Source organism: Mus caroli, unplaced genomic scaffold (assembly GCF_978045245.1).
Source record: "Mus caroli unplaced genomic scaffold, Mus_caroli_1 scaffold_3, whole genome shotgun sequence".
Lineage (NCBI taxonomy): Eukaryota > Metazoa > Chordata > Mammalia > Rodentia > Muridae > Mus > Mus caroli.
This window is the reverse complement of record NW_028227258.1, coordinates 53,760,876-53,788,388: the sequence shown is the minus strand read 5'-3', so window position 1 is coordinate 53,788,388 and position 27,513 is coordinate 53,760,876. Positions and strand designations below refer to the sequence as shown.

At 39.3% G+C, this 27,513-nt stretch overlaps 1 pseudogene; it reads right to left on the bottom strand.

Annotated features, from left to right (window-relative positions):
- Positions 1-4,703: 4,703 nt before the first annotated feature.
- LOC110291503 (chitinase-like protein 4) lies at positions 4,704-26,318 on the bottom strand (annotated as a pseudogene).
- Positions 26,319-27,513: the final 1,195 nt, after the last annotated feature.

Below are 27,513 nucleotides of genomic sequence, written 5' to 3'. Positions count from 1 at the left end.
CCACTACAATTATTTTCTCTCCCAGAGTGAGCTTATCAGCATCCTTGACAAGCAGAACTATGGCAGCAATAGCTTTCAGGCAAGAAAACCACCCACTGGCAACAGGGTCTAATTTCTTGGATAGAAAAGCCACAGGCCTTTTTTTCGAGGTCCCGAAGTCTGAGCCTTTTGCAAGGTCCCAAAGGACTCCTCTGTCGAACCCTGCTCTCTCTTCCTCGCAAAGAGTGAAAGGCTTGGTTAGTTCAGGCAAGGCCAAGGCTGTCCATCAGTAGGGCCTTTTTAATTTCTTTAAAGGCTTTCTGATGATCTGGGGTCCACACAAACACTTCTGCTTCCTTGGTTAGGGGGTACAACGGGGCAGCAAAGGTTGCCAATCCAGGTATCCAGTCTGCCGAAGCCAGCAGTGCCCAAGAATTCTCTTACTTGCCTTGGTGTTGTTGGGGTGGGGATCTGAGTTAGTCTTTTTTCTGGTTTCCTTTAGCCACTGCTTCCTGTTTCGAAGGGTGTATCCCAAATAAGTAACTTAAGTCTGACACAGCTGAGCCTTTTTAGCTGAGGTGAGACAGCTGGTGTAGATGAAGTTCCAGAAGGACTGCTGAAAAGAAGGAGACCTGCAAGCCTCACATCTCTTCCAAGTTAGAGATTTGATCTACATTAGACACAACACCATGCATTAAACCTTGAGTCTTGGTGGAAAGGCCCTTATCTTGAACTCCTTTTTTGTTTTTTTTGTTTTTTTTGTTTTGTTTTTTGAGACAGGGTTTCTCTGTGTATCCCAGGCTGTCCTTGAACTCACTTTGTAGACCAGGCTGGCCTCAAACTCAGAAATCCACCCACCTCTGCCTACCGAGTGCTGGGATTAAAGGAGTGAGCCACCACACCCTCTTATCTTGTATCCCAAGCTTTTGTCCCCACCAGCAAGAACACGCTCAAGAAAAGCTTTATTGCTTACTTCTTCAGGAGGCAGAAGAGAAGAGAGAATGGCAAAACCCTGTCCCTTTTATGGAGGATTGTCCTCTTCCTCGGACGTGTCGCTCCCTGATTGGTTGCAGCCCATCGACCGAGTTGTGACCTTTGTGACTCAATGCTCCAAGGCATGCTAATCATAAAGCAGATAGAGAGATTCCTCCACCCACCTACTTCCTGGATTCAGGAAGTGTTCCTTCAAGGAAAGTCACCCTGAACCACCCTGACTGTTGCTGTAATACGCTATGCAAAGGTGCTATTGTTAGAGGCTCCTAGAAAACTGTCTTGACTTTCCACTTCCTCGTGACTCTTAATTGGTATTTTTGGTATTTTCCAACAATGACCTACCTACCTCCTTGAGTTGTGGTTTCTTCTATTAAATACCCACTTACCCAGCTACTCGGGGTGCCATGGTCCTCTATCCCTGCGTGGTGTATGACTGTGGGCCCAAGAGCGCTCTTGAAATAAAAAGGTCTCTTGCAGTTTAAAAAAAAAAAGATTAACACTCCATCCAGTGGACCAAATATTGAATAATGGTGACAGGTACCTAGTAGTGATTGGTAGTTTTTAGGGTATTTGTGAATAATTTGTCACCATTCTTTATCGAGAGCTTGGGTAATTCCTATAATGAGTGTATGTATGTGACGGATGGATATACAGTGGATGCCACTGAGATGTTTGACATGGAAATTCTCATGTAGTTTGACACCACATACTTTGTCCGCTGTAGACTTTTATGTGGCATCTACTAAAATACACTGTAAGAGACATTATGTTCAGTTGTGCTTATAAGTCAAAGAGTCTGCTTCACTCTCATTTTAAAGCTACCAAATGTCTGGCAAAGAATCTGAATTCCTCATTAAAAACAAATATTTCTTCAGGTAGATCTATTTGCAATTTTCTGAGGACCTTCCAGATTGGTTTCCAGAGTGGTTGTGTCAGTTTCCAATCCCACCAGCAGTGGAGGAATGTTCTTTTATCACATCCTTGCCAACATGTGCTATCACCTGTGTTTTGATCTTTGGCATTCTGATTGTTGTAAGGTAGAATCTCAGGATCATTTAGATTTGCATCTCCTTGATCACTAAGGACATTGAATATTTTCTTCAAGTCATTTTCAACCATTCAAGATTACTTTATCGTGAATTCTCTGGTTAGTTCTATACTCCATTTTTTATTGGGTTCTTATTTTTTTTTGGTGGTTAGATTCTTAAGTTCTTTATATAATCTGGATATTAGCCCTCTGATGCTCTAAAGTGGAGAGAGTGAAATTGTAATGTCCCCCTCTGGTGGCAGATCACAATATGAATTTGAGGGATGGGATTGCCATCCCACTGTCATAAGCACTTTCCCAGAATTGGTCCTTTCAGAAAGAACTGCAGGGACAAAGTTAGAGAAGAAAATAATAGAATGGAGATCCAGTGACAGGCCCAAATTGGGTTGTAGCTCAAGGAGAGGCCCCATGGCCTGACAATTTTACTTATGCTGTGGTGTGCTTGTAGATAGGAGCCTAGCATGATTGGCTTGCAAGAAGCCCAACAAGCAGCTGAAAGACTGTGCTGTAGATAACTAGCACCCAACCAATGGCCTGAAGCTGGGGACTTCTGTGGTTGAATTCGGGAAAAACTTGGAGGAGGAGGAGGGCAACCCCATGGGAAGACCAGCAATCTCAACTAAACTGGAACCCAGAGACCCCTCAGACACTGAGCCACCAACCAGGCAGCATACAATACTTTAGATGAGGCTCCCAACACATATACAGCAGAGGCTGCTTCGTCTGTCCTCAATGAGAAAGAACACACTGGAGGACCCAGGGTATGGGGAGGCTTGCTAGGGTGCAGGTAGGTGGGAGGAGTTATGGGAAGTGGAGCAGTCAGGGGGCATACAGGGAGTGTGATGAAGAATGGATTGTAAAAAAAAAGAATTAAATTAAAGAATATAAAAAATAAAAAAACACAAATAATTCAATGTAGTCAATGTCAGCAGTGCGCTTTGAAGTTAGGAACTAGGGATAGACATGACACTCACTGGGTCTATCCCTTAGTTACATTTTTCTAAAATAAAACCTATAATGTGAATGATCAAATGTGTCAAACATGTAATGAATTATGTTGTTTTTCAATTCTAATGCATATTTCTATATATACCTAAGAATTCATATTGTATATTTAAAATATAGTACATATTTTAAAGTTAATATATAATATGAAATGTCTATCATATGTATTATATTTATAAATAGCTTGCTAATACTTAAATATAATTTAAATATATTCAAAATCAACTGTTCTACCTAAAAGTCTGGGAATCTCTGCTCACATGCCTAGTGCCTCACAAATAGACTATTCTTCTACCTCTAACTGAGTCAAGTTTATCTACTCTTGTATTCATGATGGTGGAGTTCTCTTTTTTAATACAACTTATAGCAATTTTATTTCCAGGTATTCATTCAAAAACTAAGATTGACATTGAAGAGAAATTTGTAAATTGTCCAGAGTAACAGTCTGACCAACAGATAATGAAGAAATAATTAGTATTATTTGGGGGATAAGAAAAATTAAATAGAGTTAATTGCATGCAATTTACATTAAGCTGAATATGCTGATGAATGATAAAATATCAAAGATCTATAAAGACATTATTTAGGGTCAATACAAATTCTCAACTTGATAAAATATGTATGTGCACACAAATATCAGGTTTGGAAAATAACCAAAGTCAGAATGAGTATGTCCATGACTGATATACAAAAGTTTGAAAGTGGCTGAATTTTAGTGATACCATGAGTCCTGTGATAAAAAATGTTGTAGGATATTTTGGTGATACTGTTTGAATAGCATTTAGTATAATAATGAATATGTCTAAGAGATATCAAGTGCATCCAAAGAAGGTGAGTATTGTAAAGTCTCTATTCACTCCTTAAACAAAGTGTGCAAAATGACTTAAAATCATTTGATAGTGAACTCCAAGTAAACCAAAAGAGAAAGAAGTTAGAAGTTGTGGTAAACAAATCTGACACTAAGAAGTTTGGTGTTTTGGGAGGAATGTGTTTCAATCTCAGTATACAGAAAGTAAATCATGGGGAATATTTAGAGGTCTTCAAAAGCTGTAAACTCAAGAAGGGCTCAAACAACTCTGTTTTCTCAAGACCTGTATAAAAATGAGTTGGAGTGCATAACTAGTTATGTCAAATTTCACTGTGTGTATGTTGTAATCCTGAGACTACTGTAGCTACTTCTGGATTATAGACAAAACCACCATAACACATCCTATTCATGTTTTCATTCTCAGTCTGAACCAATCATTAAACATTTCCATCTCAATGCCTGAAGTCAAATAGAAAATCCAGAGAAAATTGGTTTAATCACTACTTCCCACAGCCATTTTATTACTATAACCCTATGAGCAGAAATGATTTTCTCAAAATTTCACATGAAGCACTGCAAATGCTGATGCTATGAACATGGAATTTATTATGAAAGCAAGAAACAAAGAAGGTGGTTTTACAGGAAGCAAAAATGTTCAGAGCTTAGCCAAAGCTGACAGATGAAGATATTTTTGTTTCTACCCTGCTGGTATAGCAGACAAGACATATATCTTATTTCTACTCTGGGATTCAATTCAGGAAATATCATGACTTAGTTCTATTATTCTCCATGGAAGCATGATGCAGAATCCACCGTGGAAAAACCGTTGAACTTGCTCTTATTCTGAGAGTTTCAAGTAGAAATCATTGTCTAAAGCTCCCCTCGATAAGAGGCCTTGTAACCTGGAACACACAGAGTAAGACACAGCAGTTACCCTGGAGGCAAGCGGGAAAGAAATGTACAATCTAGGGGACATGAACTAGAAAAGCATTTGACTTCAGTGTCTTTCAATTTATATCAGACAATAAATCCAGATAAAGTATTTAGGGAATTTGCAACATCATCCCAGTAGTTAACGTATTTCCAGGTCTCAGAAACCTACCTCAGAGCAGGCTGGACTAGCAATAAAAAATATTGCTTTTACCATCCATTCCATAAGCAATACTTGCTTGATACCCATTGGGTAAACGAGTTTGTTAAAAATCTCAGAATAAACTAGAATATACAATCAATATGGACAGACACATCCATGCCAGTATTTTCAAAGTATTTCTGAAAAAAAAAAAAAAAAGTCCAAAAGGGACAGATTTACACTCTAATGACATGGCTAAAAGAGGAGAAAAATCTGAGAGTAAGGGTGAATATAGTTTCTGAAGACTCATAACCTGAATAGTTAATAGACCTCACAAAGCCTGCCTCACATCAAGGTATCCCTGGTTCCTAATAAGTGTGCAACATGAGTTAATGGAATTGAAGAGAGGGGCGAGGTGTATATAACTTTTAAAAGAGTACATGAATGAATGGGAAAAGATGACTCAGGAGTAGATTGGGGGTATTCAGGCAGACTTTGAGTGAATGAAGGGCATTATACACTGTGAGTAAAACTCTAGTGTCTCGTACTTGCACTGTTTATATTGAGATCTCTCTTTAAAGTAGATGTCAGAGGGAAATGTCCCTGGTGATAGAATGAACCACTGAAGTCATCCATGTCCAGGGGCTAGACCACAGCACCTCCTAAATTGTTGTCCTTGAGCCACTAAGCCTGTTGAAACAGAGGACATTTAGTCACATGATTTCCTGGGAATCAGGCTGCAATCTCAGCACATTCAGTGTTCTATGCTTACCTTCAACTTGAAGCTCCTGACATTGTCATAACCAACCCACTCATTACCCTGATAGGCATAGGTTACTTCCTGGGGGGAATCCCAGACCTCAGTGGCTCCTTCACTCAGAAATGTACAAATCTTTAAACAAATAGATTCCGATCTTTTAAATATTGATTCCAAAACAGGAAAAAAAAAACCATTCAATTTATTTATCATTTCTACATTCTCATGTGGAGTTTTCTACATTTTCTAAAGAGTCTTTAATTGTCTTAGAGTAAACACACATTTCCCTGAATTTCCTAGTTCTACAGGGCACATCTAGACATTTCCCCAGACTACAGATGTGATATACTCTGAGGTGCATCACTAGTCCTCATTACTACATTTCTACTTTCTGAAATTTTGTCCTGATTAATACGTAAGATAGTAGTATTCAAAGTGACAATTTTGCTATCCCAGCCCCCTGAAAGTTGATATTCTATGTATTTATCAAGAGGGTTCTCAGTAATCTTCTTATCTTATACTGTCATACTGTTATTCCATCTATCTATGCACATTTCTGTACATTGAACTTGAGGTCAAGCATATCAAACTGGGCAAGGACACAACGGAATACTAATGCTTGACTTATTTTTTAAATTATCACATACAGCCCTCATAGTTATAGTATATTTTTAGAATCCATCCTAGCAACAAATAAATGTCCTATAGTCATATTTATGAATGTTATTGTTTGATATGTTTTACCAACTTGTATGTTGTAAAGTACCTCTCGTTATTGATTACATGCGTGTATACTATAAAAATATGTAAGCAGTTGTCACATTGTATTTGCTTAGGGAGAGTACATACCGTTTACACCAAACATACACTTCAGCTGATTCCAATTCTAAAACATAGAAATAGGTCTCTAAATCACTGAGCACACTAAAACCAATATATTTACCTCATAGTAAGCCCAGAGTCCTGGTACATGTGTGTATGTCCCTGGTGGTCAAGCACTAACAGTAGGGGCAGTCTTAGAAGGGTCACTCAGGATAAAGGTATGCCCATATGCTGGAAATCCCACAATGAGCTTCTCAGAAGCTGCTCCATTGTCCTTCCAGTAGGAAATGATTGAATCCTGTGGTGGGAGAAAGTAAAATTTTTGCTAGAGCATCTGGTAACCTGTGTTTGTATAGGTTAGTTCCCTCCTCTTGTATCTCAAATTGTGTGAATTTATATCAAAGAAATAAAATCTGCTTTCAAAATGGCTTACTTAGTTACAGTTTTTCAGATACAATAAATGGCATAGGCTCATGCATTCCTCTCTCAGTTCCACTTGAATCTCTTAATGTCTTACCACATTGAGATCAGCACTCTTTCCAGTGTCAAATGGAGATTTATAGAGAGGACTATTTCCTCGAGTGTAACCTTTCATGGGATCATGGAGATCATATGTCATGACCTGAATATAGTCAAGAGACCTGGAGTAAAGGAAAGTTCTTAGAATCAATGTTTTCATTACATTTCTTCAATTACATCCTTGTATTCTTCTCTAATATATGCATCATTTTTCTCCACATGAACTCCTGTCTTGTTCTCTGATTTCTTTTTGTTTACTGCTATGTGTGCTGAAAAAAATGTATGTGTAAAGTTATCATCTACCACTCCAAAGAACAAAAATAAAACAAAAGTTTAATAGAACATCAGTGAAATAAAACAGGAGTTAGATTGTTAATATACTTAAGAAAGCATGTGTCTTAGGGGAGACTAAGATAAAGATCATGACATAGAAAGAAATAAAGGCCCAGATATAGCTGTCTCTTGTGAGACTATGCTAGGGCCTAGCAAACACAGAAGTGGATGCTCACAGTCAGCTATTGGATGGATCACAGGGCTCCCAATGGAGAAGCTAGAGAAAGTACCCAAGGAGTTAAAGGGATATGCAACCCTATAGGGGGAACAACATGATGAACTAACCAGTACCCTGGAGCTCTTGTCTCTAGCTACATATGTATCGAAAGATGGCCTAGTCGGCCATCACTGGAAAGAGAGGCCCATTGGACTTGCAAACTTTATATGCCCCAATACAGGGGAATGCCAGGGCCAAAAGAATGGGAATGGGTGGGTAGGGAAGTGGGGGGGGAGGGTTTGGGGGACTTTTGGGATAGCATTGGAAATGTAATTGAGGAAAATACGTAATAAAAAATATTAAAAATTAAAAAAAGAAAGAAAAAAAGGATATAGAAAAGAAAATTAAGTTAATGTACTTGCTCATAATCTAAATAAAATATAATACTCATAATATATTTTAATACAAGTAATATGAATTAGTAATACTACTGCTGCAAAAAAGACATGAGCTATTAAATGAAAATATCAGTGTTAGGCATGTAACACTTCTAATACATTATTTTTGTACAGTCATCAGAGACAGCAAAAACAATCCAGCATATTGCAAATGCTCTAGGATGTTCAACATAACTTGATGCTAAAACCGTACTGATGAACAATGCACATTAGCTGTAGACATGGAGAAATCAACCTGAAACTTATGGTGCAATCTCTCTTCCTACCAGAAACCTACATCATGACCAATATATAAGGTAGGCTTCTGAGGTTAAAAGACACCAATGGTCTTACCCACACCATAAAAGTTATACACTAATGGCATTATCATTATAGAGGTAATAACCTGCTTACTGAATTTGTATGAGGCTGAACTTTGGGTCTATTTTATACTTGTCACAGTAATTCAACCTAAACATTCATGCTTTAGAAACTCACAGGCCCAACATGGAACCAACATTTCTTATTTTGCTAGATTGTCATAGTATTAAACTCTCATTCAAATATGCTAATGTTTCCATAGCTGTATGATGCTCTAGAGTTTTTTTTCCAGAATATCTGCTCTTTTTGAATAAAAGTTCTTAATTCATACATTCATTATTGGTTAAAGTACAGAATCTTAAGTAAGTATGGTTTCTCAGCTATAGGCATGACATTTCTACTAACATCCCTCATAGTCAAGGTTTAAAGAATATGATACAAGAGGGTTTAGAGAGAATTTACTGCTGATAAAGTAAGGAAGGAATATGGAGAAATGATGATTTCTTCACCATATGTGGCTGATGGAAACATCTCCCTGATGACGAAAAATGTTGAACATTTGTTTAGGTGCTTCTCACTCATTTGATATTACTCAGTTGAGAATTCTTTGTTTAGTTTAATACCAAATTTTTAAAGGGGTTATTTGGTTCTCTGGATTCTAACTTCTTGAGTTTTTTGTATGTATTGGATATTAGCCCAATATCAGATGTGGGATTGGAAAAAAAATCTTTTCCCAATCTGTTGGTTGCTATTTTGTCCTATTGACAGCTTCCTTTACCTGACAGAATTTTTACAGTTTTATGAGGTCCTATTTGTCAATTGTTTATCTCACAGCATAAGCCATCAGTGATGTTCTCAGGAAATTTTCCCCTGTGCCCATGTGTTCGAGGCTTTTCCTCCACTTTTTCTTGTATTCGTATCAGTGTACTATCCCGAGCTTTTGTCCCCGCCGGCAAGAACACACTCAGGACAACCGGAATCTTCTGCAGCAAAGCTTTATTGCTTACTTCTCAGGAAGATCCCGACCCCAGAAAATGGAGTCCCTTATATAGTGCTCAGCCATGACGTTTCAGCACCTGATGTGGCGTGACAGCTCTTGATTCATTGCTCACCCATCACACCACTATTACACCCCGAGAATGGGCAGTGACTAGGAGTGAGTTCACTCTCGCACTTGCGCACAAGGCTTGTTTACTAGTTTGTCACAGCGGAGGCCAGCGCCATCTTATAATGGTGATTGCTCGCAGCACGCGCACGGCTATCCACAGTGTACCTGGTTTAATTTGGTGGTCTTTGAATCAGTTGGACTTGAGCTTTGTACATGGATATACAAAAGCATTGATTTTCATACTTCTACATGCTTGTCTACAGTTGTACCAGCACTATTAGTTGAAAATGCTGTCTTTTTTCCCACTAAATGGAGAAAAATAGATCATGTGATAATATGTGTGGGGGTTTATATCTGGATCTTCAATACTGTTCCATTTATTTAATTGCCTGTTTTTAATAGCATACAGTTTTTAATCACTATTGAGTTTGAGGTCAGTGATAGTGATTTCCCCAGAAGTTCTTTTATTGATGAGAATAGTTTTCACTATCCAAGGATTTTGGTTACTCCAAATGAATTTGCAATTTACTCTTTCAAACTCTATGAACAGTTGAGTGGGAATTTTGATGGGAATCACATTGAATCTGTTTATTGCTTTTGTCAGGATGACCATTTTTACTATATTAATCCTCCCAATCCGTGAGGTTGGGAGTTTTTTCCATCTTCTGAGATCTTCTTTGAAATCTTTCTTCAGGGACTTGATATTCTTGTCATACAGATCTTTTGCTTGCTCAGTTAGAGTCACACCAAGATATTTTATATTATTTGTGACTGATGTGAAGGGTGTTGTTTCTCTAATTTCTTTATCAAATTAATTATACTATCATATCATCTGCAAATAGTGATATTTGATTACTTCCTTTCCAATTTGAATGCCTTTAACATCCTTTTGTTGTCTAATTTCTCTAGCTAGGAATTTGAGTACTATATTGAATAGGTAGGAAGGTAGGAAGTGGGCAGCCTTGTCTATTCCCTGAATTTAGTGAGAGTGCTTCAAGTTAGCTCTATTCAGTTTGATGTTGGCTACAGGTTTGCTGTATATTGCTTTTACTATGTTTAGGTATAGGCCTTGAATTTCTGATCTTTCCAAGACTTTTACCGTGAAGGGATGTTGAATTTTGTCAAATGCTTTCTCAGCATCTAATGAGTTGATCTTGTGTTTTGTTTTGTTTTGTTTTGTTTCTGAGTTCACTTATATAGTGGATTACAATGATGGATTTCCATATATTAAAGCATCCCTCCATTTCTGGGCTGCTAGTCCACCACAAAAAAGTCAGAATGGGTATGATCAAAAACATAGGTGATGGTAGATACTTGTGAAGATGTGGAGAAAGAGGAACACTCCTCCATTACAAGCTTGGATACCTGCTCTGGAAATTTTTCTGGTGGTTCCTCAGAATACTGGACATAGTACTACTTGAGGGCCCAGCTATGCCACTCCTGGGCATATACCCAAAAGACGCTCCAACGTAAAAATAGGACACATTCTCGACTATGTTCATAGCAGACTCACTTATAATAACCAGAAGCTGGGAAGAACTCAGATGTCCTTCAACAGAAGAATGGATACAAAAAAAATGCCATACATTTACCCAATCGAGTACTACTAAAAACAATGACTCCATGAAATTCTTAGGCAAATAGATGGAAATAGAAAATATCATCCTGAGTGAGGGATCGCAGTCACAAAAGAACACACATGGTATGTACTCACTACTACGAGGATATTAGCCCAAAACCTTGGAATACCTAAGACGCAATTTCCAGATCATATGAAGCTCAGGAAGAAGGAAGACTAAAGTGTGGATGCTCGAGTCCTTCTTAAAAAGGAGAACAAAATACTCATGGGAGGTAAACAGTGAGAGAGAATTGGGAAGAAGAGAGGAGGAAGAGGGGGAAAAGTTGGGCAGGATCAGGATGAAAGGAGATGGGGATGATATATATACAGAGGATCAGGAATTTGAACAGATATTTGCAGTAATGGGGGATGAGGAACTGGGGTAGCCACCAGCAAGCCTCAGATGTCAACAAATCAATAGGCTTCCAGGATTCAACAACCATGAGATGAGCTGCAATGCCCAACAAAGGAGAGGAAGAACCCATAGAGACCATACCAAAAGGTTAGGCAAGGCCCTCTGTTAGAGGATGGGGCCAAAAACTTAACTCCAAATTTTCAACCCAGAATGGCTCTTGTCTAAAGGAAAATCAGCGACAAATTTGGAGCAGAAACTGAAGGAAAGACCATACAGAGACTGTCCCACCTAGGTAATGATAACATATACAGACAGCAAAAGGAGACACTATTGCAGATGCCAAGAAGTGCTTGCTGACAAGAACCTGTTATAACTATCTCTTGATAGTCTCTGCTATAGCCTGAGAAATACAGAGGCAGATGTTCACGGCCAACCATTGGACTGAGCACGGGGACCTCAATGGAGGAGTTAGAGAAAGGACTGAAGGAGCTGAAGGGGTTTGCAACCCCATAGTAAGAAGAAAAATATCAACCAATCAGACCCCTCAGAGCTCCTACAGATTAAACCACCAAGCAACTAGTACACATGGAGGAACATTTGGCTCCAGTCCTATATGTAGCACAGGATTGCATTGCCTGACATCAATAGGAGTAGAGGTCCTTAACATATGAAGGCTCAATTCTCTAGTGTAGGGGAATTCCAGGGCAGTGAGGAGGGTATATGATTTATTTGAGGGGAAGCACCCTCAAAGAAACAGGTGGTAAGAGGATGTGATGGGGGCTCTAGTGGGAAATCTGGGAAATGGGATAACATTTGAAATGTAAATACATATAATATCTAATAAAAAAAAGAAAACATATCTCAAAGCAGCTTGTGTCATATGCACATTACCTGCAGAATATCGAGTCTCACAAGATTGCAGCATTTTGGGCAGCAGTTGTAGTCCCAAGCCCAACATATTATAAAGAAGTTTACTTAAGTGCTGCAAAATGATTAACTTTCAACTTCTCTTAAGAATGAGGCCATTGGTAGGTGCCTCTATTCTCATGGATGACCCAAGAGCCATGCGTATACTGGCTTTAGAATTTGTTTAAGTCGATATTAACATCATTAAAAACTGAAAGCAGTAATCCCAGAGCTCCCTGGGACTAAACCACCAATTAAAGAAAACACATGGTGTTACTCATGGCCCTAACTGCATATGTAGCAGAAGATGACCTAGTCAGTCATCAATGGGAAGAGAGGCCCTTGGTCCTGTGAAGTCTTTATGCCTCAGTGTAGGGGAATGCTAGGTCCAGGAAGCAGGAGTGGGTGTATTGGGGAGCAGGGGAAGGGGGGGTGGAATAGGGAATTTTCAGAGGGGAAACCAAGAAAGGGGATAACCTTTGAAATGTAAATAAAGAAAATATCTAATGAAAAAATAAATAGAAAAAAACCTGAAAGCAGAAAACCTATAATTCAGAGGGATATAATTACAGCTATTAGTATGATTTACAGAGGAAGTTGTTAGTGAATGTATATGATCGAAAGCACTACATTAATATATGAAATATTTCTATAGATAAACACAGTATTTAAAAGATCAATAAGCATAAAGTTAGAATTCTTTCTTAGGACCATTTTCGTTTCTATGTAATCATACATGCTATGAAGCATACCCATAACAGTGCCTTGAAGCAACAAGCAAACAATAAATAAGCGAACTCTGTTTAAACCCACACAGGAGTCCTGAAAATGGATCCTCACTTACTGAGACAGTTCAGGAATCTTGTAACCAGACTTGATTATGCCAATGATTCCAGCTCCTGTGGAATTGAGTAGCAGCCTTGGAATGTGTTTCATAATAGATTCTTCCTCAAAAGCTTTACACATTTCCTACAAAAAGTACAATGTACTTACATGTTATTTCAGATATTTCAATGGACATTTACAATTTTTTTACTTTATTGTGTAAATACCTCAGTATATCATTAAAATTGATTATATTAATCTATGTCTACCTAATATGTATAGAAATTGTTTAAAAATTTTTTTTAGGAATCCATGATTAGAATATAGGCTCCAATGTCTGGTCAAAGCTGATTCTGAATTCCACACTCTGGAAGTGAATCCCATCTGAGTCTGTTTCCTATTGCAATGGTGCAGAGAGATGCTGGCATTGCTCTGTGGTAGAACTAGCTGATAGGTCCTGTATCCTGCCTAATCAAATATTGAAATGAGAAGATGGTAAAACCTGAGTAAGAGGTCCAATCCAGTGCCTGTTTATAATCCACAGGATTCTATGTGTCTTTGATCATATCTTCAAATTCAGGTCCTGCTCATAGCTGAATTATGTGGGTGTGACACACATTGTTTAAAAGAATATGTTTGTTTCTTGTGTACATTTTTCTTCTCATTTTTTTCTTCTGATATGTTTTGTGGGTATTGTTCATTGTGTTAATTCTTTTTTTGAGAGAGGTGATTGAAGACATGAATTTGGCTGGGCACAGAGGTAGGAAAATGAGTTAAAATGAAATTTTATGAAATGAAAAAAGAAACAAAGTACCTCATGTTTCCATGAGTTAAGAGGATGAAATGATGAGAATATTTTACTTGTCAAAGTCATGAGAAAATGGGTGTTATAGATCACTTCAGATGTTAAGCCTATCAATTGTAGCATGTGTGCTTAAATTTTGTCTTGTTTAATGAAATCACTCATTATTGTAAATGTCATTCAGAAGCATAATTTAGTCTACTTCTCAGATTCTATTTCTATCAAAGTTATTTAAAAACAATATCTTGTCATTCACTAATACTTAATATTGAAACTTTTTATACTAGGTAAAAATTCATTGAGTGCACTGATTATGAAAATAATTTGCTGCTAAGTGTCTAGAAGAACAGAATGAAAATTTTAATACATAAATAATGTTTTTTAAAAAATCCTTTTAGGAGAAAGTTAATTTATTTTTTTCAGAACTTTTAGGAGACATAAAGGCATTGTGCATGCATATAAGCACCAGAGAAACCAGGAAAGTTTAACATACAGCTTCCCTCTACAAGAGATTACAACATATAGGTGTTCTTTTTGGATTGCTGGCAATGATGCAGTTTAACCGGTGATCCTTTGTTTTCTGATAAATCAGGCTCCTCCCATATCTGCTAGAATTTACTTTTCCCAAACCCTTTCCCTGGAAAACCTTAAGCATCACTTTTAGGCCATAAATCCAATCTGTATAAGTGATATAATTTTGGCTTTACAACAGCCTAAGTGACTTTGTATGTTATCTTATGTCATCCAGACAATACTGACAGACACACACTTTATGTTTACCTCAGTGGAGTGGCAGAGACACCAAAATCATGGTCAGTTTCTCTGTGTCAACAGAACCCATTCTTGTAAAATTGAGCAGATGTGTTTTGTAAATAATGTCAATGTAAACATGTGTTAAATTGTTATAATCTTGGAACTGAGTTAATTGTTATTTGAATATTTTTTTCTAAATTGTTTTGCGCCTAAATATGACTAAAGAAAAATGGTCTGGGCCCAACTCTAGAGTCCTGATCTAGCACTTGCTACAATAAATGCGGGTTAAACCAAGTTTCATTTTTTTCACACCTTGATTTTTTTTTCCTACCTGATGAACAGCATGCAAGGAATCACCACAAGAATTGCTTTACATTCTACTCATTCTTATTGGTGATCACCTACCCCTGAAGTTAACTTGAGTACAGGGTATGAAATCACATTTCATACCATGAAGCTTAAAACTGTATATTAATCAACTTCTTGATATAAAAAAGTTAGAGTCGAAAGTAGAATGTGGCTCCTCCTCATAGGATATAAAGGCTTCACAATAATGAGTACAAAACAGCTTTCATAAATTTCACTTAGATGAGAAATAGGCTCGCAAGAGATTTGTGATTAAGGAAAATATTTATCAGGTCCAAGGATGAGCCAAATGTATGAAATGTTCTGCAACAAGACCATGTGAAAGTGCTGCTTTGAATTTATAATGAGTTTATAGAATGAAACACTCCTTTGAAATTACTATATAATCCTCTGTACCTCCCCCTTTGTATAACATATTATCTATGAAGTAGTCTTTTTTTTACATAGGAACTTTTGTCTAAACATCTATGAAAAGCTAGAAGCAAAAATAAAAGTGAGTATAGCCCCTTTCTCTTCCATCCAGTGTGTCTATGTGTGCCTGACTTTGTTTCTTTCTTTTCCTTTCTCTCTGGGTCAGGAAGAGATAAAGAACTCCAAGCTAAAAAGATAGGAAGGGAAAGAACAAAAGAAAAAAAAGAAAAGAAAAAGAACTTCTGAGGACAATCACCATCCCTGGCCTCAATCAGTATTACACAGCAACAGTGATAAAAACTACATGGTATTGTTAGTAACAGGCAGGTAGATCAATGGAATAGAATTGAAGACCCAAAAATGAACCCAGACACCTATGGTCACTTGGTCTTTGACAAAGGTGCTAAGACCATCCAGTGGAAAAAAAGCCAGCATTTTCAACAAATGGTGCTAATTCAACTGGCAGTCAACATGAAAGCAAGTTGATCCATTCTGATCTCCCTGTACAAAGCTCATGTCCATGTGGATCAAGGACCTCCACATAAAACCAGATATAGAGAAGCTAATAGAAGAAAAGATGGGGGAAAGCCTCAAACACATGGGCACAGGGGAAATTTTCCTGAACAGGGCACCAATGACATATGCTCCATAATCAGGGAAAACTCTTAAAGACATGGCTGCTATGTAAGCCTTCACCAGAATAGCTTCAGGATTAGGACTTTACTGCATATTGTGATTATGATGTTTACTGAAACTTCCTGGGGAGCTTCGTTTCAATTTGTACTTTCCTGATTTTACCAGCTCCTGTTAGTCTCAGTAAACAGCAAATATCAGTAAATATCAACTGGAGGTCCACATATGAAACACTACCTTTTACTCAGTTGACATAATGAAAGATTAGGATTATTAATTTGAAAAAAAAAGAACTTCAAGCCTCTCTTCTGGCCAGAATGAGACACCTGACTCAGAGAGTAAGTGCCCAAGTAATTAACTTTCTTTCATTAAGTGTTTTCAACAGAGGTTTATTGCCAGAAGGCATCATTTTTGGTGCTCAGAAGAACAAATAGAATTAATGCCAGGAGACATCAACTTCTTGCCCTGAGAACACAGCAGGTTAAAATTGCACAAGCCATCACCCTTTGGCCCCAGAATAGCAAGAGAGTTAAAGTATCAGAGTCACCAGCCCTTTGCCCACAGAATAGCAAGAGAGAGTTAAATTGCTAGAAGCCATCAGCAGAGCAGTAAGAGAGAAATAAGCAGTAAAAGGTCATCAGCCTTTGACTTTCATCTGACTATGTCCCTCATCAGTACCTGTCAGGTCATCACACTGCCAATATATGTGAGTGCCTGACTCGCCAGCAAGAACAACGCCACAATAGGATCCTTCTGCACACGTTTATTGGGAGAGCTCAATTACAGAGGCAAAAAGACCCCGAGCCCTAGAAATGGCACTGCTTATATAGGCCTAGGAGTGACGTGTCCATACTTGATTGGTTATGCTACCATTACCTCATTAATATGCCTCGGGGCAGGCAGTGACTCAGCAAAAAACTCTTATGCACATGCGCACATTGGCTGTTTACCCATAATCATGGGCAGTGGCCAGTGGTAGCCAGCGCCATCTTGTAATGGCATTTGTGGCTTCCCACATCTCTCCCTTTTTATTTTAATAAAATGATGCTGGACTAAGCCTATGCAATTATGTCCATCTGCCACGGCTCCTGTTTTAGGTCTTTCCTCTATGTTACAGCCTTACCCTTCATAGGGTAACCCTATCACCACCAGGCCCCGTGTCTTAGGTTGGTCTGTGCATGAGGAAAGTTGCCCATCTGGATACTGTGATTCTGTGTGACAGTAATTGCTAAAAATGACCTAGGGTGAACTCTACAAAACAGGCCAGCCATATTTTTTAAGGAATGAATTAGTGGAGAAATCATGATCACCCTATTGCGTGCAATGAGGAAACCTCAGCGATGTGCAAGGGCTGATCAATGATCGTTGAGTCTCTCTCATCCCAGTGCAATGGATCCATAAATCCGTGGGGTGCAAGAGCAGAGAACTCAGATGCCAACTAATTCTTGCGCATAGATAACCAAACTTCAGGGGAGGTGCCGTTTTCAATGGCTAAAAGTGCCTGAGTTATAATCACCTTGTCACGTTTTTGTTGAGTTCTGAATTAGCAAACCAACCAAAGCATGAACACCAGTCCACAGCATATGGCAGCACAAAACAAAATCACTCCCACCCATTCCTTAAAGTAAGAAAATGCAGAGGTAAGCCAAGAGGTGAAGTCTCCAAGGGTCACTGGTTCCACTCTGGTTCCATTAAGGTTCAGGATCTGTATCTGCATCTTCGTCTGCAACCTTTCCAGCTCCTGTGACGAGCTCCCCTTCAGATAATTTGATAAATCTGTACTTTAAATGAATGAATTGTTAATATACCTAACGGGAGTAATGCACATATGTGGAGTTGATGCCAAACAACTCATTTGTATGACATCTATCATCTGTTCCATATTATGTTGTAAAATATCTACTCTTTGATTCACTAACATTAGTTCTGAGGCGATATGAGAATCCACCCTTTGCAGGGTAAGCAATGCCTCAGACGTTTTTTCTGTTATCTGACTTACGGTATCAGCAGTATTGACTTGATAGGCCATAGCACTCCCTGTGCTAACTGCGGATGCTGTGGACACTGCAATGGCAGTAACAATGGCAGCTGTGATTCCAAAATCTCTCTTTTGCCGAACAAGACTCATGATTGGGAACTTCTCTGGACCTGCCTCAACAGGCACAGGCACAAAGGTTGGTAGATGTACCACTAAGGCTAAGAAATTAGTTCCATTCCAGCATTGTGTCAAAAAACAAGTGACATTTGTACAATCTAACCATTCTGTATTATTTTGAAATTCAGTCAATATAAAGAAAAATGGAGGATTAACACAGACTTCTACTGGAGAAGTAGTCATATTTCTTATAACTTTATTAGATGTCACATTATCTAAATGAGCAGAGATATTGGAAATTGTGGCAGAAACATTCAATATCTCATGAAAGGTTCCTGTCAGCAGTGCAAAGGCTGACAAACTGGTACTAGCACCTGCCTCATTACTTAAAATCCATTGATAATATTTTTCTTTTCCTGTAACATCTCCTTTATCATTCATTATAGAAAAAAATCAATGGTGGTGACAAAACAAAACCCTTTGCTATTTCTTTCCAAGGAAAAACATTTGATTGACAAGGTGAAAATACTATAGGAAATTCGAGGTCCAGATGACACCAAGGCATGCTGCGTATAGCAGTAGCATTGCCAACAGGCCATCGTGATCTTTTGGGAATAATCACATTTCCCTTTATCATGATAGTGGTGATGTTTATAGGTGAAGTTACATTATTTCCAACATCACCTGATCCTGATTGTGCTCCTTGAGCAACTTGTGTTAAAGCATTAAATAACACTCCAGAGCTCACTTATTTTGGTAAGCGGGATCTTCCCAATTAGAAATAATCTTTTTCTTTAAAAATATACAGGGTGTAAAAGGTTTATCCACATTATGCACAAAGCACAGTGAATGATTTAAATGGAAACTCGTACTATTATACACCGTGGATCTTGAGGAGTTTGTCGTGCACAGGCACATCCAAAAAACATTCCGATGTAAAAAACAAAGGCAAGGTAGAAGAATTGGAATGTACTGGTAAAGGTACTGGCCATGATTTTACTATGGCCCACAAAGGCATACTTATCCCGGTCTCAATCATCAGGAGTAAGAATAACAGGATCATCTTGAGATTCATCTTGCTCTTTCACGGTCCTTGTCAGTTGCGTCAGAACCCAAAGTGGATTACCTTCACCCTGCAGAAAAACACAAATAGCTCCCGGGATCTGATTAATATGGGATCCGGGCCATACCATTTATTATCAAGGACATTTTTCCATTTGACCATTTCATTGGGCGATTGAGGCCATTGTCCATGCCTTCCAGCTGGTGATCTCCCAGAATCATCCAATTTTAAGAAATTAAGAGTAAACATTGTAAGGGATAGAGCCATCTTTGGCGTCATAGCCTCTATTCCCCCTCTTTGTTTTTGCAAGTATTGTTTCAAAGTACGATGAGCTCTTTCAATGATGCCTTGGCCCTGTGGATTATAGGGCAATCCAGTAATATTTTTCACTTGCATTTGTTTGCAAAATTGACTAAATTTAGAAGAGGTATATATAGGAACATTGTCTGTCTTCAGCACTAGGGGCTTGCCCCATGCAGCCCAAGCCTCTAAGCAGTGGGATATGACATGAACTGCTTTTTCCCCTGTCAAGGGAGAAGCATATAGGACACCAGAGCTGGTATCGATGGACACATGTACATATTGTAATTTACCAAAAGCTGGAATATGCATCACATCCATCTGCCAAACATCTAGGGGTCGCAATCCGCAAGGATTAACGCCCACGGAAGGTGCATTAATAAATTCTACACATTTACCACACTGTAAAAGCAGGGACATGATAAAGTTGATGAAAATTCTTAGCACCTTCTATAGAACGTTGTGATAGGAAAACCATATCTCTAGTGGCTGAGTCAGCAATTGCATTTCCCTTAACCATAGGTCCAGGTAAAGATGTATGTGCTCTAATATGTTGAATATAAAAGTGATGCTCACGCATCGAAATACAATCTTGTATTTTCATCAAAATTTCAGATACTGAACTAGACTGCTTAAAATTTCCGGCAGTCTCTAATGCTAATACAGCATTAACTACATAAACAGAATCAGAGATAATATTTATGGGCATAAGGAACCTTTTAAAAACTTCTAAAACCACCAAACATTCCACCAATTGAGGGGCTCCTGGTGTAAATTGCAACCTTACAGCTTTTTCATTAATCACATAACATCCAATTCCTGTTTTGGATCCATCTGTATAAATATCAATAGCTCCCTTTATAGGGGTATTTAACCATCACCTTTGGAAAAATCACTGGATGCAATAGCATAAAATGTAATGAAGGATGTTTAGGATAATGATTATCAATTAAACCAGAATAGGCACAACTAAGAATGGCCCATTCATCTATAGTAGCACACAATATTTGCATTTGTGGAGCAGTATATGGAATAGTTATGCTATCAGGCATTTTTCCAAAGTGAGTTTGTACCTTTATGGGCCATATTTGCCACCATGGTGGGATAATGCTCTATAGTCTTATTAGGGGATATATGTGGATGTATCCATACTAAAGGACCATCTTACCATAACACAGCAGTTGGCAAATTTATGGTTCTTAATATGCATAGGTACAAAGGTTCTTGCTCATTTATACGATTTAACTGTGCTTTTTGGATCACTGTTACCACCTTCCTAAGAATTTCAGAAGCCTCAGGTGTTAGTTGTCTCAATGAGGTAATATGTGATTCTCGTTGTAAAATTTGAAATAAAGGTTTTAATTCTGAAGTAGGGATCCTTAAATAAGGTCTAATCCAATTTATATCTCCTAATAATTTTGAAAATCATTTAATGTCTTTAAATGATCTTTTCTTATACTAATCTTTTGTGGGGAAACACATCGTGAAGCAATAGTGGCTCCCAAAAAATGACTAACATTAGACTGCTGTACCTTTTCTGGTGCAATAATCAAGCCATTATTTTTTAAAGTTTTATTAAGCAAGCCATAAGCTTGCTGTATACTTTATTCTTTGGGTCCACAAATTACAATATCCATATAATGACAAATTTTTAAGGAGGGGAAACCATCTCTAACTGGTTGCAAAGCTTTTCCTACATATAACTGACATATGGTAGGGCTATTTGCCATTCCTTGGGGCAATACCCACCATTGATACCTTTTATCAGGCTCCATATGATTAATAGAAGGCAAGGTAAATGCAAATCTAGGTTTATCTTTCTGATTTAATGGAATGGAAAAGAAACAATCCTTAATATCCACAACTATAATTCTCCAATCCTTAGGTAGGGCTGAGAGTAGGGGGAGTCCTCTTTGTACAGGATCTATAACTTGCTTATGTGCATTAATGGCTCTTAGGTCATGTAACAATCTCCATTTACCTGACTTCTTCTTTACAACATATTCCAGGGTGATTGTGTGGGGGTTCCACATGTCCCAGGTCTAATTGTTCTTGTACTAATTCTTTAGCTGCTTTTAACTTCTCAGAGGGTAAAGGCCACTGAGGCACACCACGGAATGGGCAAAGGCTCCTCAGTGGCCCCTAGAAAACACCCAGCCCTTTCCTATCTGCTTTTCCTGTGGCTTTAACTGGAGAAACTCTACCTTGTAAATTTTTTCCAAGACCTAGTCCAGGTATATATCCCATTCCTTTCATCATTTCCTTGCTTTTCTGAGAGTAATCATTAGTCAGTATAAGGTTGAAAAAGCCCTGTCCTTCCTTCTTATGCAAACTAGGAAGAACCAACAATTGAGCAATGTGGATCTCCAGGAGAAATGGCCACAATACCTCGGGGTGCAGAACACATAATCTTAACTTGTCCCTCATAATCTGAGTCTATAACTCCAGGATGTATTACCAATCCTTTCAAAACAAAAGAGGATCTACCCAACTACTAGAAGGCCCACTGTATCCTTCGGTAAGGAACCTCTAAAATCTGAGGGAATAGGTTGGCACCCCATTTGTGGTGTAAGAATTATTCTGGAGGTGGCACAGATGTTCAATCCTGCTGAACCCGGAGTGGCTCTCCTCGGTCTTTGGGTGGCCTCATGGACACTGTGGTCTGAAGTGCCCCATACATTTAGGTTTTTTGGCTGTTGCACTTTAAACTGAGGTATTGGCTTTCCTCTTACAACTCTGGTTGATCTGCATTCATTTACCCAATGTCTTCCTTTCCCACATTTTGATCAAATGCCTGGTAATTACTTTTTAAACCTATTCTTTCCATCCTTTGTACACTGCTTTTGCACATGACCTGTTTTCTTGTGTTTGTTCATGTTGTTTAGAATGACTCCAACCCTGAGTTCCCAATTTTAAGCTAATTTTTTGTTACAAGCAAAAGACTGCCTGTCCCTTTAAGAGCTCCATTTGCAATCGACCCTCAGCAGGGCTTTTTCAACTGTACTTGACTCCCAGACACAGTGCTCATCACTTTCTGCTGTGAAAATTGAGACTGCTTTTTAAACAAGATAAAGGATGGACAGCCAGCAGATAAAGTTTTAACCAATTATATTTTTCAACATGAAACACAGAACAATCATTCAAACAACAAAACAAAAACAAATATGAATTGACAGACATATGGACAATTTGGTGCACCAAAAACAGATAATAGACAGACAGGGAATAGAACTTGGTGTCTCAAAGGGACCCAGATATTCTAACCAGAGCTAAGAATATCTCCATAGGCGCCAGAGAGGAAAAAGGACGGCTCCTGTCTTCCTTCTGTCCCTAGGAGAGCTCTGAAATAACTTATTTTCATTTTTTCTCCTTCTTCTGTGAAATCTGCACAGTGGCTGCTTCTGATAGTTACTCCTCTTTCCCTGAATCTATCTTTAAGCCTTAGATGAAGGCTGCATCTTTTAGTCAAAGTTTGATCTTCATTCTTTATATTATCTTTTATATCTTTATATTTTATATTATCTTTTGTATCTTTATATTTTATATTATCTTTTGTATCTTTATTTTTACATTATCTTTTATATCTTTATATTTTAGATTTTTTCCTTTTCTCTTTTTATACTTATTTTTCTGCGTGCGCTTTCTTTTCCATATCTCTCTGTTTCTGACATACTTTCCTGTTGCTCCTGTAAAAGTCGCTACCCTTCCTTAACAGCTGACTCACATTTGTCCTGGATAGACTGGCCTTAATCAGCTTCCATAAAGGCCTTGTTCCTGTTTTCACTTTTCCTTCTGCCTCCTCTCTTGCTATATCTTTACCCAACTAGGTAGCATCAGTGACCCAGTGGGGGCAAACCAAGGAGCAAGTCTGTCTATCACTTTTAAAAACCTGCTCACTGTACTTTCAGGAATTTTTAAACCTCGTTCTTTGAGCAAGGTTTACACCGGCCCCACTAATGCTGTAGACTGGCCAGTACCCATACTTGTCCTGGACTAAAGTGTCCTTGAGGTACTCACTTATCTACGTGAGGTTTTTAGCCCCAAGGTCGATCCACAAGTTTATCTACACTCGCTTTATGATCTTATGAGTCTGCCGAGCTACTCCCAGCAGATACACTCATGTCCAGGGCGACCCAGATATAGCTGTCTCTTGTGAGACTATGCCGGGGCCTAGCAAACACAGAAGTGGATGATCACAGTCAGCTATTGGATGGATCACACGGCCCCCAATGGAGGAGCTAGAGAAATTACCCAAGGAGCTAAAGGGAACTGCAACCCTATAGGTGGAACAACAATATGAACTAACCAGTACCCTGGAGCTCTTGTCTTTAGCTGCATATGTATCAAAAGATGGCCTAGTCGGCCATCACTGCAATGAGAGGCCCATTGGACTTGCAAACTTTATATGCCCTAGTACAGGGGAACCCCAGGGCCAAAAAGGGGGAGTGGGTGGGTAGGGGATTGGGGGGGTTGGTATGGGGGACTTTTGGGATAGCATTGAAAATGTAAACGAGGAAAATACCTAATTAAAAAAGAAAAAAAGAAAATTAAAAGCAAGCAACACAACTCCAGCGACAATTACCGGACCTACTGCTTAAGAAAGCATACCTCTCAGAAATTCACTTTAATTTCTTCTTACTTACTGGTACCACTGTTCCCCAGCTGAAGAGTTCTGAATCCATGCAGTTGAATCCTTCTCAACAGTCTGTGTTGCGGGAACACTTCATTAACTGCTCCTTCCCCGTGATGCAGTTCTGAATCCTCCCTGTAACAGGGGGTCTTCGCTCATGCTTGAAAATGTTACTTCCCGGGTTTCCAGCACCATTTGTGAGCACCCGCCCGACTCGCCAGCAAGAACGACTCCACAATAGGATCCTTCTGCACACACGTTTTTGGGAGAAATCAATTACAGAGGCGAAAAGACCCTGAAACCTAGAAATGGTGCTGCTTATATAGGCCTAGGAGTGACGTGTCCATACCTGATTGGTTATGCTACCATTACCTTATTAATATGCCTCGGGACAGGCAGTGACTCGGCAAAAAACTCTTATGCACATGCGCACATTGGCTGTTTACCCATAATCATGGGTGGTGGCCAGTGGTAGCCAGCGCCATCTTGTAATGGCGTTTGCGGCTTCCCACAAATATATTATTAATGTCACAAAAGGGCAAGTTTTGTCATATATCTTGACTATTATAAACAATCCTTTAAAGTAAACCAAGGTGTTGCATGAGAATTACAAATCCTTAAATAAATATAAAACTCCCACATGATCAGAACTTGATGATTTTTGAACTCTCGTGTCTTACCAAGACACTTTATCACAGTTCTATAACTCTTCATTAGGAGAGATGCCTCCTTACCTAATTTAATGACAACAAAGTCCTTCTCAGACCTAGAGCAAGTTTCACTTACTCAGAAGTGCTCCCTAACCCTTTTTCAAACCCATTCAGGTACTCACAAGGTTGAGTTTCTTTTGCCCTCTGGTGTTTCATGCCAGTTAACAAGATATTTCCATTGTTGCCAGATTTCCTCATATGTGTTACTTAGGAAGCTAAACTTTCTGCTTTGCTCCTTGTTTAAAACTGTACCCTCTAACTTCTGGCTTATAGGGATTGAACTCTGCATGCAAAAAAAAAAAAAAAAAAAAAAAAAAAAACCAAGTAGTTGTGAAACTTACTAAGTATGTGACCCTGGAAAGTTATTCAAACACTCTCTATACATTAGTGGTTTTGTCTGTAACATGAAGATCCTGACACTGGACTCACTCCCTACAGGGCATATGATGATGCACTATGGTTCTAAAACAGCATGGGATATAATGTCTCATGTGTTTGTTGAACAAATGAATCATAAGTTAGAACATATACAGTTCAACAATTCTATATTTGTTTAATTTAGTAAAATTCATAGTCCTTGAAATGGAGAGATTTAAATCTTTTAGGACCAAAGAATTTTTCCAGTTGACCCACCTGCACCAGAACACTGAAGCGATGTTTGTCCTTAGGATCGCTTCCTCAAGATCCAGGGTACTGGCAGTCCAAGTTGAGGCCATCAAACTTATATTGGTGAAGGAATTTGATAACTGAATGAATGAATGTCTGACGGATTGAGGAGTAGAGACCATGGCACTGAACCTTATGCATATTGAAAGAAGTTAGTCTTAGACTTCTATGATATGGACACCTTGGGCACAAAACACTTCACGGTGGATTTTGACAACCTGTGCTTCACCATGGTGCCCTGTTTTTCTCTCATCATCCCTTTATACTCACATCACCTACCTCATAATACCCTTTATTTTCCCATCACCATATTAATTGCAAAGAACTTTCCCTGGCATTTGAAATTTATGTTCATCCTAACTCATATTTGTCTTCAAACATTCCAAGTTAATATCTAATATGTGAAAATTTCTTCCTAATAAGGGGCCATAGTTTTATTTCAAGAAAAGTTAGTCTAAAACAAAATATGACCCACCTCTGGTCCTGAGAATATGAAATAATTTAAGAAAAAGCTTGTTATTTTAGTAGTTAAAAATATCTCAGAGGATGCATCCAAAAATATCAGGCCAAATTTGAAATAGTGAATGACATAAAAATACCTGGAAAATATGTTTACTGTTTCATTTGAGGCTCTATTGTAATTCTTTTAACGTTAACTCACATACTTAATAGATTTCCTTTAATTTCCTTTTCAAAATATGAAGTAATCCACATGTGATTTTACAGTTCTAACCTTCCTACAAAGCCTAGTAACCCATGAATATAGAACTTACGGGGCAGGTCCAAACTTCCATCTTTCAATGGCCAGGAGAGTTTTTAGCTCAGTGTTCCTCAAAAATGACAGAAAAAGCAAAATATCAAAATGCTTGGCCTCTATTATATAAAATAACAGTGCTTTTAAAAAATATTTCTTGAGAAAAGCACCGGAGCAGCTGGGGCGCAGGGTCGGCTGACACTCCCCAGCTACCCACAACACCCGCCACAGGATCTTAAGACTTCTGGTGAGTGGAGCACAGCTTCTGCTCCAATCCAATTGCGCGGGACCTGAGACTGCATTAGTTAGGGAAGCAGAAACCGGCCTGAGTAGGGCCACAGGCCTCATCCGGCCGGATCAGCGCCAGGGTAGCTGGAGCGCAGGGTTGCCTGACACCCGCCAGCTACCCACGACCCCAGCCGCAGGATTTTGGGACTGCTGGTGAGTGGAACACAGCTTCTGCTCCAATCCAATTGCGCGGGACCTGAGACTGAATTAGTTAGGGAAGCAGAAACCGGCCCGAGTAGGGCCACAGGCCTCATCCGGCCGGATCAGCGCCGGGGTAGTGGGAGCGCAGGGTTGCCTGACACCCGCCAGCTACCCACGACCCCCCGCCGCAGGATTTTGGGACTGCTGGTGAGTGGAACACAGCTTCTGCTCCAGTCCAATCACGCGGGACCTGAGACTGCTCTGGTTGGGGAAAGAGAAATCCGGCCTACATAGGGCCACAACCCTCTTCCGGTCAGAAAAGCACCGGGGCAGCTGGGGCTCAGGGTCAGCTGACACTCGCCAGCTACCCACAACACCCGCCACAGGATCTTAAGACTTCTGGTGAGTGGAGCAAAGCTTCTGCTCCAATCCAATTGCGCGGGACCTGAGACTGCATTAGCTAGGGAAGCAGAAACCGGCCTGAGTAGGGCCACAGGCCTCATCAGGCCGGATCAGCGCCGGGGTAGCGGGAGCCCAGGGTTGCCTGACACCCGCCAGCTACCCACGACCCCCGCCGCAGGATTTTGGGACTGCTGGTGAGTGGAACACAGCTTCTGCTCCAGTCCAATCACGCGGGACCTGAGACTGCTCTGGTTGGGGAGAGAGAAATCCGGCCTACATAGGGCCACAACCCTCTTCTGGTCAGAAAAGCACCGGGGCAGCTGGGGCGCAGGTTCGGCTGACACTCACCAGCTACCCACAACACCCGCCACAGGATTTTAAGACTTCTGGAGAGTGGAACACAGCTTCTGCTCCAATCCAATTGCATGCGGGACCA